Here is an 11,606-nt window from a genome sequence, read left to right on the forward strand (position 1 = left end):
AGAGGTCTGGCCTTGGAGTCAGGAGAACCTGAGTTCAAATTCAGTCTCAGACACATAACACTTATTAGCTGTGTGACCCTGGGCAAGTCACTTAACCCTGATTGCCTCACCAAATAGCAAAAAAAAAAAATTTAGGTACACAGACTCACAATCAGGAATTTAATGGGAATTACAAGGAATTTAATCACAAATTAAGGAGTTAGTTGACTGGGACCAAGGATCTCAAATCAGCAGCAGATAAAGGCAGTCAAAAAATAAGCTTGATCTTAATTTGGGGACACGGTCCTGGCTTTTGTTTGTTCCTTAGATAGATATGATGACTTCTTACTTTAGCTATATTCTAAAAGAATATCACTCTGCCTTCATCAGGAAACAGATATCTATTGCTTCCCATCTGCAGAATAGCAGCAGGTAGTATCAGAACGTATATCAGTGTCTAAAAGTTTTGCAAGGATGTCCAACAGAGACTAGATGATCTACAATACCCAACAGAGATGACTTGAAGCAGAGTGGAGGGCTTAGATGCAATATCTAGTAAAGAACAACCTAACAAAAACACCAGTGTACATTTGCAGAGTTGTAGATGTGAGTCACCCTGGCTATATATTTTCCCTATTTGTATTTGTCCTTTTGTATATATCTTATATGTGTATGTACTGGTCACATGGATTCCTTCATGAAATTTTCCTGGCCTTATATGTTCCCTACACATGTTTTCTACATGCATATTCTCTAATCACACATGTTCTCTGTTTTTGTTCTTCCCCATTAATGTTGTGGTAACCACCTATAGGAGAATGTACTCCATGAGCATGGGATGAACCTTTTTGTTCCTCTTCTTTACTATGCTATTTGATTAAATGTCTTTTATGTCAGATGAATATGTCTTCTGGTTGTCTGGTAAAAGTAAACTCACTGTTGGGGATCATGAAATATGATTTTAAATGCATCCTAACCCAAAGAATATCTTGGACCCAGGGTTCTACATGTGAAGGAAAGCCCCAGATGCTACATTATTAAAATTTTACAAGTCACTATTAAACCTCAAGAACTGAAAAGATTCAAACATCACAGGTTAGCATTCCAACAAATAAGACACAAATCATACATAATCTATTATTTCTATAATATCTCCTCATATACTATTTCTAATGCAGTGGCCCATACTCCACTCACAGGGATGATCCTAATTGAAAATTTAACTATGAAAAAATACAGAAGGGCCCTGATCAACTGATTTTTTGCAGTCTACTGAATAAGATTATCAACTGTTGTGCTAAGATGCATAGCCACCATGCCTGCATACCCCATAATGATAACATATATGTTTCTATGAGGGTATCCTCATGCTCCAAGAGAATTCATATTGTTTTTTGATGTGAATAAAATGGAAGCAAGAGCAGCTAATAGAACATGAAAATAAAAGCATGGCATTGTTGTATAAAAATCGTGTAAGGAGTGTAATGAGTTGAGACTAGTAAGAAAAACTAAAGACAATAAAAAAAAGAGGGTTTGCTATCTTAGAAGAATGAAGAGAATCAAGGATGTAATACTATCTCTTTTGGGGGTGAATGGGACAGTAACCAACAACAGAGAAGACGTAGCTGCTCAATTCTTTGCTTACTTGTTTCCTCTGACAAGGAAAATGATCTTTGCATTGGGCATGACAAAAGAAAGATAGCTTGGGAGGTTATACACAAGACAAATAAGTAAACAAATAGCTGCCTTTTATCATTTCAAATCACCTGGCTCAGATGAACTATATCCACAAGTACTGAAAGAACTAGTAGAAGTGATTGCCCAGTCATTGTCAGTGATATCTGAAGGATCATAGGAAATGGAGGAAGTACCACGAGATCAGAAAAGAACAAACATCTTAGCTTTCAAAAAAAAGTAAGAGAACAGACTCTATAGAGTATAGGCCACTTGACTTTGACTATAGGTAAAATTCTAGAATGGATCAGGTAAGAAGGCCTAAGGAGATCCAACACAGAGATCCAATGTGGCTTTTTCCAGGAGGACACACCAGACACCCTTTCTTGATTTGCGTACTAAAGTGGTAGATGAAAGGGAAAATGCATGTATACAATTTACTAGATTTTAGCAAAGCACTAATGTATATCATACTATTCTTGGGGAGAAGATGAAAGGAAGTGAATTAAATGATAATACAATTACATGGATTTAGAAGTAGTTGAATGGCTGGCCTCGGATCAGTTGTTAATAGTTCAAGTTCAATGTCAGCTTGGCAGGAGGTCTCCAGAGAAGTGCCCCAGGCATATATGCTTGGCCTGTGCTGTTCAACATTTGTGTCAGTGACTTAGAGAAAAGAGTAAAGGGCATGCTCATAAAATTTTCATATGACACTAAGCTGAGAGGGATAGCTAACACACTGGATAGCAGAGTAGAGAGGCCAAAATATCTTGGCCAGCTAAAAAATTAGACTGAGCCTAATTAGATGAATTTTAGGAAGAAATGCTTTACACTAGGATTCCAAATGTTTTACACCTTGGCTAATAAATATGTGTGTGTGTGTGTGTGTGTGTGTGTGTACACATATGTATGTATGTAGAAGACATGGTAAGATGACAGCTTTTCTGCTCTAAAAGGTTTTAGTGGACTGCAAACACAACATGATATGTTGTCAATGCTGTGATGTGCCAACAAAAAAGAAAAACGCTGATAGGACTTTGGGGTAACTTAAGAGAGGGAGATTTGTACTGGTATTATGCCAGATTCCGGGGAGAGTTGGTTCCAATGTACTCTGCCCTGCTCTGAGCTCTTCTGGAGCACTTACTTCTGGGCAACACTATCCAAAACAGACATTGATATCATGGAGAACGTCCAAATGAGTGCAACCAAGATGGCGAGGCCTTCAGTCCATGTCCTATGATGACTGGTTAAAAGAACCTTTAGAGTTTACCTGGAGAAGTGTCAGGAGGACATGATAGCCGTCTTCAAGTATTTGAACACTGTTGTATCAAAGAGGGAATCGACTTGAATTGTTTGATCAAAGAGAACAAAAACAGTGACAATGGATGGAATTTGATTTTTAAAAAGGTTGATCTCCGAGGAAAAACTTTTAACAATTAGAGAGGTGCTTCCTTGGGAAGTGCAAGTTGAATAAGAAGGCTGCTAAAATAGCCCTTCCAACTTTAAAATTTTGTGAGTCTGTGCTTTTAAAAAGCTTCCATTTTCATTTGGTCATAAAATCTCTATGTCTAGAAATTTCGATGTGATGTCGTCAAAGCATATTTACACATGTATATTTATGTCTATATTACATATTTATACATACGTATATACGTACATAAAGATTGAGAAAAATAAGCATACTTCGACTAGATGAGCACTGCACAAGTATCTGTCTAATGGATCTATTTCGAATCTATTTGGAAATATGCAGAGATGTTAATAATCTACAAATAGGTTATAATAAGTGGTATTTATGTAGCATCCTGTTATATAATAAGTAGCTTACTTTAAGCCAGGGAGGTAATATAATAGCCCCTAAGCTAAACTTGGTTCTCTCCTCTTTGGTATGTTGTTGTTGTTGTCGAGTAGTTCAGTCGATTCAGTCATTTCTGACTCTTTGTGACCCTGTGGAATGTAGTACACCAGGCCCTTTTAACCTCCACTATCTCCCGAAGTCTGTCCGAGCTCCTTTTTGTTGCTTCCATGACACTATTTACCCATCTCATCCTCTGCTGTCCCCTTTTCCTTTTGCCTTTAATCTTTCCCAAATCAGGGTCTTGAGTCTTGTCCTCTTTTCAGCTTCAGTATTTGACCTTCCAGTGAATAGTCTGAATTAATTTCTTTAAGTATTGGCTGCTTTGATCTCCTTGCTGTCCAAGGGAATCTCAAAAGTCTTCTCCAGCACCACAGTTTGAAAGCATCGATTCTGTGGTGCTCAGTTTTCCTTATATTCCAATTCTCACAGCCATATATTGCTACTGGAAATACCATAAGGAACTTAATGGGCAAGGTGATGTCTCTGCTTTTTAATATGCTGTCCAGATTTGCCACAATATTACTTACAAGGAACAAGTATCTTTTCATTTCATGGCCACAGTCACTGTCTACAGTGATCTTGGAGCCCAAAAATGTCAAATCTGACACTGCTTCCATTATTCTACTTCTACTTGCAGGAAGTAATGGAACCAGTTGCCAAGATCTTAGTTTTTGTAATGTGAAGCTTCAAGGCAACTTTTTACACTCTCCTCTTTCACCCTCATCAAGAGGCTTCTTAATTCTTCTTCATTTTCTGCCATCAGAGTGATATCATCTGTACATCTGAGATTGTTGATATTTCTTCTGATACCCTAAATTCCAGTTTTTGATTCTTCCAAGCCGGCTTTTACCATGATGTACTTTGCATACAAGTTAAATAAGGTGACAATACACAGCCTTATTATATTCCATTTCTAATATTAAATCAATCAGTTGTTCCATGTTTGGTTCTAATTGTTGCTTATTGGCCTGCATACGGGTTCCTCAGAAACAGGTAAGATGATCTAGTACTCCCATCTCTTTGAGAACTTGCCTCATTTTGTGGTAATCCACACAGTCAAAGGCTTTAGTGTAATCAATGAAGCAGGTTAGGTGTTTTCTAGAACTCTTTGAAAATCCAGTGACTGTCGGCTTCCTAAGGCCCACTTGACTTCATTCTTCAGGATGTCTGGCTCCAGATCGATAACCAGACCCTTGTGGTGATCAGTGATTTTAAGATCTTTCTTACATAGTTCTGTATTTTCTTGGCACTTTTTTCTTAATCTCTTCTATTTCTGTTAAGTCCCCACTATGTTTTTTTTTCTTTTATCATGCCATTTTTTCATGAAACATTACCTTGATACCTCTAATTTTCTTGAAGAGATCTCTTGCATTTCTCTTTCTATTTTTTTTTCTGTTTCTCTGCATTATTCACATAAAAAACTTTCTTCTCTCTCCTTGCTGTTCTCTGTAATTCTGCATTCAGCTGAGTATGTCTTTCCCTTTCTCTTTTACCTTTTGCTTCTTTTATTTCCTCAGCTATTTGTAAAGCCTGGTCAGACAGCCATTTTACTTTCTTGCTCTTCTTTTTCTTTGGAATGCTTTTTGTTACTGCCTCCTGTACAGTATTGCAAACATCTGTCCATAGCTCTTTAGGCACTCTGTCTACGAGATCTAATTCCTTAAATCTATTCATCACTTCTACTTCATATTCATAAAGGATATTATTTAGGTCATACTTACGTAGTCTGGTGATTTTCCCTACTTTCCTCAATTTAAATCTGAATTTTACAATAAGAAACTCATGATCCAAGCCACAGTCAGTTGCAGATCTTGTTTTAACTGACTATATAAAGCTTCTCCATTTTTGGCCACTAAGTATATAATCAATCTGATTCCAATGTTGACCATCTAGTGATGTCCATGCACAGCATCACCTTTCGGAGAGTTTATTTTAGATGAAAAGTTCTAAGTTCAGGCACAATTGTTCCAAGCAGTTCAAAGAGGTTTACAGGTCCCATTCACACACAGTTGAATCAAAAGACACTAAAACCAAAATGGAGTGGAGTCAATCCAGGGGTATGCTGGAACCAGCTCTCAAACTGATTATCAAATTTTTAATATAAGCACCTATACCTAAGAAATCAACAAATGATTACTAGACTCAAGAAAATGATAGGAAAAATGTTAATAATGCAGATTAAACTTAAAAGTGTGCTGTGTAGCTTTGGAGATCCGGTTATTAAAGCATTTTTCAATACACTCATGTATTAACCTCACCTTTATATTTATATAATTCTTTGAAGTTTAAAAAGTACTAGCTGTACTTTACCTCGTTTGATCCTTACACTATCCTTGTGAGGAACCCCATTATAGATGAGGAAAATGAGACCAAGCAATGTTAAGAGATTGCCAATGTCACACTAGTAAAATGCTAGAGGCTGGAACTGTACCCATAGATCTCTTGGTGCCAGTTTCATCACCCTCTATCATTTCCCTCTCACATACCATGCTACTTACTTCTGCCCCAGAGTATTATGGTGATGAGGTTTCCTAGTCACACAATAGGCTGAAAAGTGTGAAGGATTCAAGACTCCACTTTTAACAGCATAGAATAAACACAGACTCTCCTTCGCCAAAGTGTTTCCTATTCACATGGGAAGATAGGAAAGATCATACAAGATTCTAAGCCAAAAAAATAATTTTAGTTCAACAATCTTCTGATTATAGATAGCAAGTTAGGTTCAAAACAAGAAGTGTATGCTCACCAACAGGGTTTACCTTTGTCATGGAGAATGTTAGATGCAGAGCTCAGGTAAAAGAAAGATTTCTGATAGATGTGAGGTTCTCCAAATCAAACTGTTATTTGCACAAGATATTGTATTAATTGCATTAATCCTCCTTAATAAAATCTATGACCACTCAAAAAAAATTGGATAAACAATCTAGCAGAAAACATTCTAAATGATTATTGTCCAACAAGAATCATAAATTTAGAGCTGGAAGGACTCTTATAGACCCTATAGTCCAACCTCTTCCTTTTTGAGATAAGGGCACTGTGGCCCAGGGAAGTTAAATGCCTACCTGTATAAAATTATGCAGGTAATAGGCATAAGAGTAAAACACATATGGGCAGGACATTGAAGTCTTGAGTACCATCAGTACCCATTGAGTACTCATTAATACTCATCAGTATTCACTGAATCCATCAGTACATCCATTTTGGACACACACTACATTGAACAGGAAGAACCTGTGGGAAATTATGCAACATTTTTCATAATCCTAAGTTGCTTATTAACTTGAAAATTCAACTTTTAATGTGAATATTCTTCCACTGAGGTTATGTGGATGCAAATCAGGAGATGTTGTATAATCTCCAAAGAGTCAAAATTATGAGTGACTCCAAAGAACATTTGAGCGATAGATGATGAGAAAAAGTCTTTTATCAGTTAGTCAAGAAGAACTTGTCCATGTGCCAGGCAGTGAATTAAGCACTAAGGATACAAGAGAAGTAAAAAACATGATCCCTCCCCTCAAGGAGCTCGAACTCTAATGCTGGAGATAACATAAATTACTACATACAAGACACAGGGCATCTAGGTGACACATTAGAGAGAGTATTGGGCCTGGAGAAAGAAATGGCAAACCTTTCAATATCTTTGCCAAGAAAATCCCAAATGGGGTCACAAAAAGTTGGACACAACTGAAAAATGACTGAACAATAAGGTTATATATGTATATATATACATATATATATACATATATATATACATATATATACATACGCATATATATATATATTATATATGTATATGTATGTATGTATATGTGTATATATACACACACATATATACACATACGTATATATATACATAGGGAGAGAGAGAGAGAGAGAGCTATATCTATATATAGATATAGATCTGTTGTATTTGAGAGCCAGAAAGGGAATAGTTACTCAGTTTCATGGAAAGCCATGCATTAGAAGTAAATCAGACTGTGTCTTCCATGTCACTATTCTATGATAATGCCTGATAATCACCAGTTACCTGGTAATTGACTTCAAGAGTTATAGTAAAAGGAGAAATATGAAATGGCTTGGGGGAAGGAGGTTAATTGATCTATTTTGCCTTCAAAATTACACTACAGATAAAGATTAGATATAGATGTAGTAAATGGAATACAATCTCTGGGGAAAAGCAGGAGAAAAGAAGAGAGAAAGCCAAAAAGGCATCCTTTTTAAGACAAGATTTGAGCTATCTTGAAGGGAGCCAGAAAAACTAGGAAGAAATGAGCAACGAGAATAGTCCAGGTTAGGCCAAAAAACAGCATCTGGATATGGAGGCTTGTATATGAAGAAAATGAAGCAGACTAGCATATCATTGCTGTTCAACTCCTTGTGACCTCTTTTTGGGGTTTTCTTGGTGAAGATGCTGAAGTGGTTTACCAGTTTCTTCTCCAGCTCATTTTTACAGATGAGGAAACTTAAGCAAATGGAGTTAAGTGACTTGCCCAAGGTCACACAGCTGGTAAGTGTACACATTTGTAAGAGAGAGAGTAAGTAAGTAAGAGGCCACATTTGAACTCAGGAAGATGACTCTTCTTGATTCCAAGCCCAATGCTCTATCCACTGAGCCTCACTATCCACTTAGGCCAGTATAGCTGATTTATATAGTATGTGGAGGGAAATAAAGCATAGGAAGACTGGAAAGGTAAGAAGGAGCCAAGTTGTGAAAGGCTTTAAATGCCATAATTTTTTTTCTATTTGATCCTGAAGATAACAGGGAGTCATAGAAGCTCATTTAGTAAAAAAAGATGCTAATGTCAGACCTGCACTTTAAGAAAATCACTTTGGTAACTGATGATTGGATGGATTGAACTGGGAAATTAGATGGACTGGGAAAGGCTTAAAGAAAGGAGACCAATTAGAAGACTATTATACTGGTCTAGGAAAGCATTGATGAGAGTCTGTACTAGGGTGGTGACTATTCAGATGAAGGGAAGGCACTCTATAGAAGAGATGTTGTGAGGGTAGAAAGAGTAACATTTGACAGCAGGTTGAAACAAGCTGTTTACCAATAGCTAATTTGTGTGCAAGCAATGGCATGACACATATGAACCAGGAAACACAATTAGAAAAGGAGGTGGTCAGTCATATAACACAAGTGAAATATATACAGTTGTTGCTTTACAAGTAGACTGTTCTGCAGACCTCTATGTAAAGAAATTTAATGTAAATTTGCCCACAGACACGGTGAAGAGAGTGGGAAGAAAGGATCCGGCTCCCAGCTGGCACATGGTTCAAGGACACATAGGTGTCCAGTACAGAGAAGCAAGAGAAGGAGGAGGAATACCAGGGGGCCCGAGCCAGCCACGTGGGCCAATGGAGAGGAAGAACACACGGGGCAGGCTCATGGTGGCCAGATACAGACACAGGCACCCATAAGCACAGACAGAAGACAGACATGTGGGAGGTTAGATATGTGGGCAGGTAAGTGGAGCCAGGCAAAGGTCTCCTCTTTGGGAGCTGGAGGTTCAAGCCATGCCCCAATCTGGTAGCGGTGGTGGTCTCTCTGCTTGCCCTTCTTCTGCTTCCAAGCTTTCATATGGAGGGGTTTTTTTTAGTTTTGGGGTTGTTTTGGGGGATGGGGAGCACTGTGGGAGGCCACAGAGCCAAACTAAGGGGCAGGAAAGGGGGACAGAGACAGAGACACAGAGAGAGACAAAGAAAGACAGAGAGAGAGCCTTAGAGAGAGAGCCTCATACTGTACAGTAAAGTCAACACGGGTTTTTTTTTTTTAAATACAGATTCCCTTCAGAATTCTTTACACAAAGTCTCATTTGTGTATAGAAATTTATGTAGAGTCACCATTGTCTACATAAGGTACTAGAGTGTGGTGCTGGTGTCCACAAAATGTTTAAAGACTCGAAGGACGTTTTTAAGCACATTGATAGATCTCTATGTAAGACTTAAAGGAGGACATGAATGAGATTCTTAAAGATTGATAAAGACTTGATTGCAATCTATTTTGTTGGAAGGAGCCAGCTCTTGCTTTGATATCCCAAATCTATTGAAGTGGAGAAAATGGTAATTGCGATATGATTAGGCCTTGAATAAATGACCAAATTACTAACATTCAATATTTTTAAAAGCAAATAGCAAATTGATTAAGTCATTTACTAGAGACTTAATCTGGCATTTAATCTTTGGCAATGGCATGAATCTGTGATTAACATGGCAAACGTGACCAATATACCAATGTATTTATAGGTTTTTATTTATAGGTATTCATAGGTTCATTTCCAATATGTTCATTGTATTACTGCTAAATCTTGATTAGTGCTGTCTCCTCCTATAAACCCCAGGAAGACAGGAACCTACAAATCCCCAACATGTTCAGTATAGTGACCTATATTGGTTAGTATCATGGGCACTCAATTGAATTGAATAAACATTTATTGTCTCTGCAAGACATTCACATGTATTTGTGGAAAATGATTGCCATCACACAGTTCCTCTTACATTAAAGTCCTTTAGCTCTCATTACTCGTATATTCATAGATATGTACCTTTCTACTGAATCCGAGAACCAGCAAGGAAATAGTTACTCAGTCTCACGGAAAGCCGTGCGCTAAAAGGAAACCAACTGTGCCTTCCATGTCAATACTCCATGATAACACCTAATAATCACCACGTCACCTGGCAACTAACTGCAAGAGGAATAGTAAAAAAGGACATATGAAATAAGTGTGGAGGAGTGGGATTCATTAATCCATTTTGCCTTCAAAATTGTGTTTTAGGCCCAGCTTATGGCCATTAGCTAGCTTTCAGTATCAAAAATAAGAGATACAATACATATGTATGTGAATGAACATGTACATGTTATACATGTATATTTCACATCTATTAAATGTTGATTTCTTTAAATAATTTGTTAGTTTCAATGACATCAAAAGCTTGCTACCCAATGATCCAATTTTATACAAACTAGATATTAATTTATAGCTGGCAGGCTTATTTGAATTTTCAAATTTTTTATCCCTGTGCTTTCATAAATCCCATGGATCCTTTTCTTCTGGGTCTTTTTTTTCTTCTAATTTTACTTAGAAGTGTTGTTGAAAAAAAAATAAGAGAAAATCATGCTCATCAAATAACCAAGCGAAAAAAGAAATAGAATGTTTCTTTTTCTGTGTATGTATGAGTCTAAACAAAACCCCATCTGCTGGGTTGGAAAGTCAGCAGTTATTCAGGGTAGAGGTGAGGTGGGGTGAGGTGGAGAATTTATAACCAAAATTTCATTCACTTTGATTTTTTTTAATTTCATATTTGTATTCTTCCTAAATTTTGAATTTCTGAGGATTGGTCCATTCAGAATGCAGCTTTTCCTTGCTACCTACAGATGTATGACAGCATATAAACATACCTATACAAATATGCATACATACACATGCACACAACACACACACACACACACACCTATACAAAGGAACCACCTGCTCATTTAAGAAAACACTAGCATATATTTCTTTACTTTCTATTCAAGATCTCCTGACTGCAAGCCAGACCTTGCAGACTTCTAGGGAAAAGAACAAAACTGAATGATTGGCATGTGATCTGCAATGATATTAGTCAATAAGTAGGAATCACATTCATCCACGAGTGCTGCAAATAGTGGAAAAACTACATGGAAGAAAGCATTAGAAAATGAGGGGAAAACGAATGCATGAATCCTGATTTTGCTTTTTAAGTAACACACCCCTCTTTAGATTACAATGGCTATGAGGAATAAGCTGGTTAGTGGAGAAAATATGTATACAGTGGGATAAATGGTTCATTTTACAAACTCTCCCTCAATTCTTTTTTTTTAATAGACTATCACATGTGGAGGCCAAGAATATTAATACAGTTAGCATTTACATATTGCCTACTACGTGCCAGGCATTGTGTAAGTACTTTGAAAATATTATCTCATTTGATCCTCACAGCAACCTCAAGAGGTAGATACTATTATTATACCCATTGTACAGATAAAGAAACTGAGGCAAACAGAGGTTAAGTGACTTGCCCAAGATCACACAGCTAGTAAGTGTCTGAGGATAAATTTGAACCCAGGTTT

The 11,606-nt window shown here is 37.2% G+C and overlaps 1 pseudogene; it reads left to right on the forward strand.

Moving 5' to 3' along the window:
* LOC110192867 (interferon regulatory factor 6-like) overlaps positions 1–10,125 on the forward strand; it is a 29,259-nt pseudogene extending 19,134 nt beyond the window's left edge.
* The last annotated feature ends 1,481 nt before the right edge of the window (positions 10,126–11,606 follow it).

This window comes from Phascolarctos cinereus, unplaced genomic scaffold (assembly GCF_003287225.1).
Source record: "Phascolarctos cinereus isolate Bilbo 61053 unplaced genomic scaffold, phaCin_HiC Scaffold_2;HRSCAF=192, whole genome shotgun sequence".
NCBI classification, from domain to species: Eukaryota; Metazoa; Chordata; class Mammalia; order Diprotodontia; family Phascolarctidae; genus Phascolarctos; species Phascolarctos cinereus.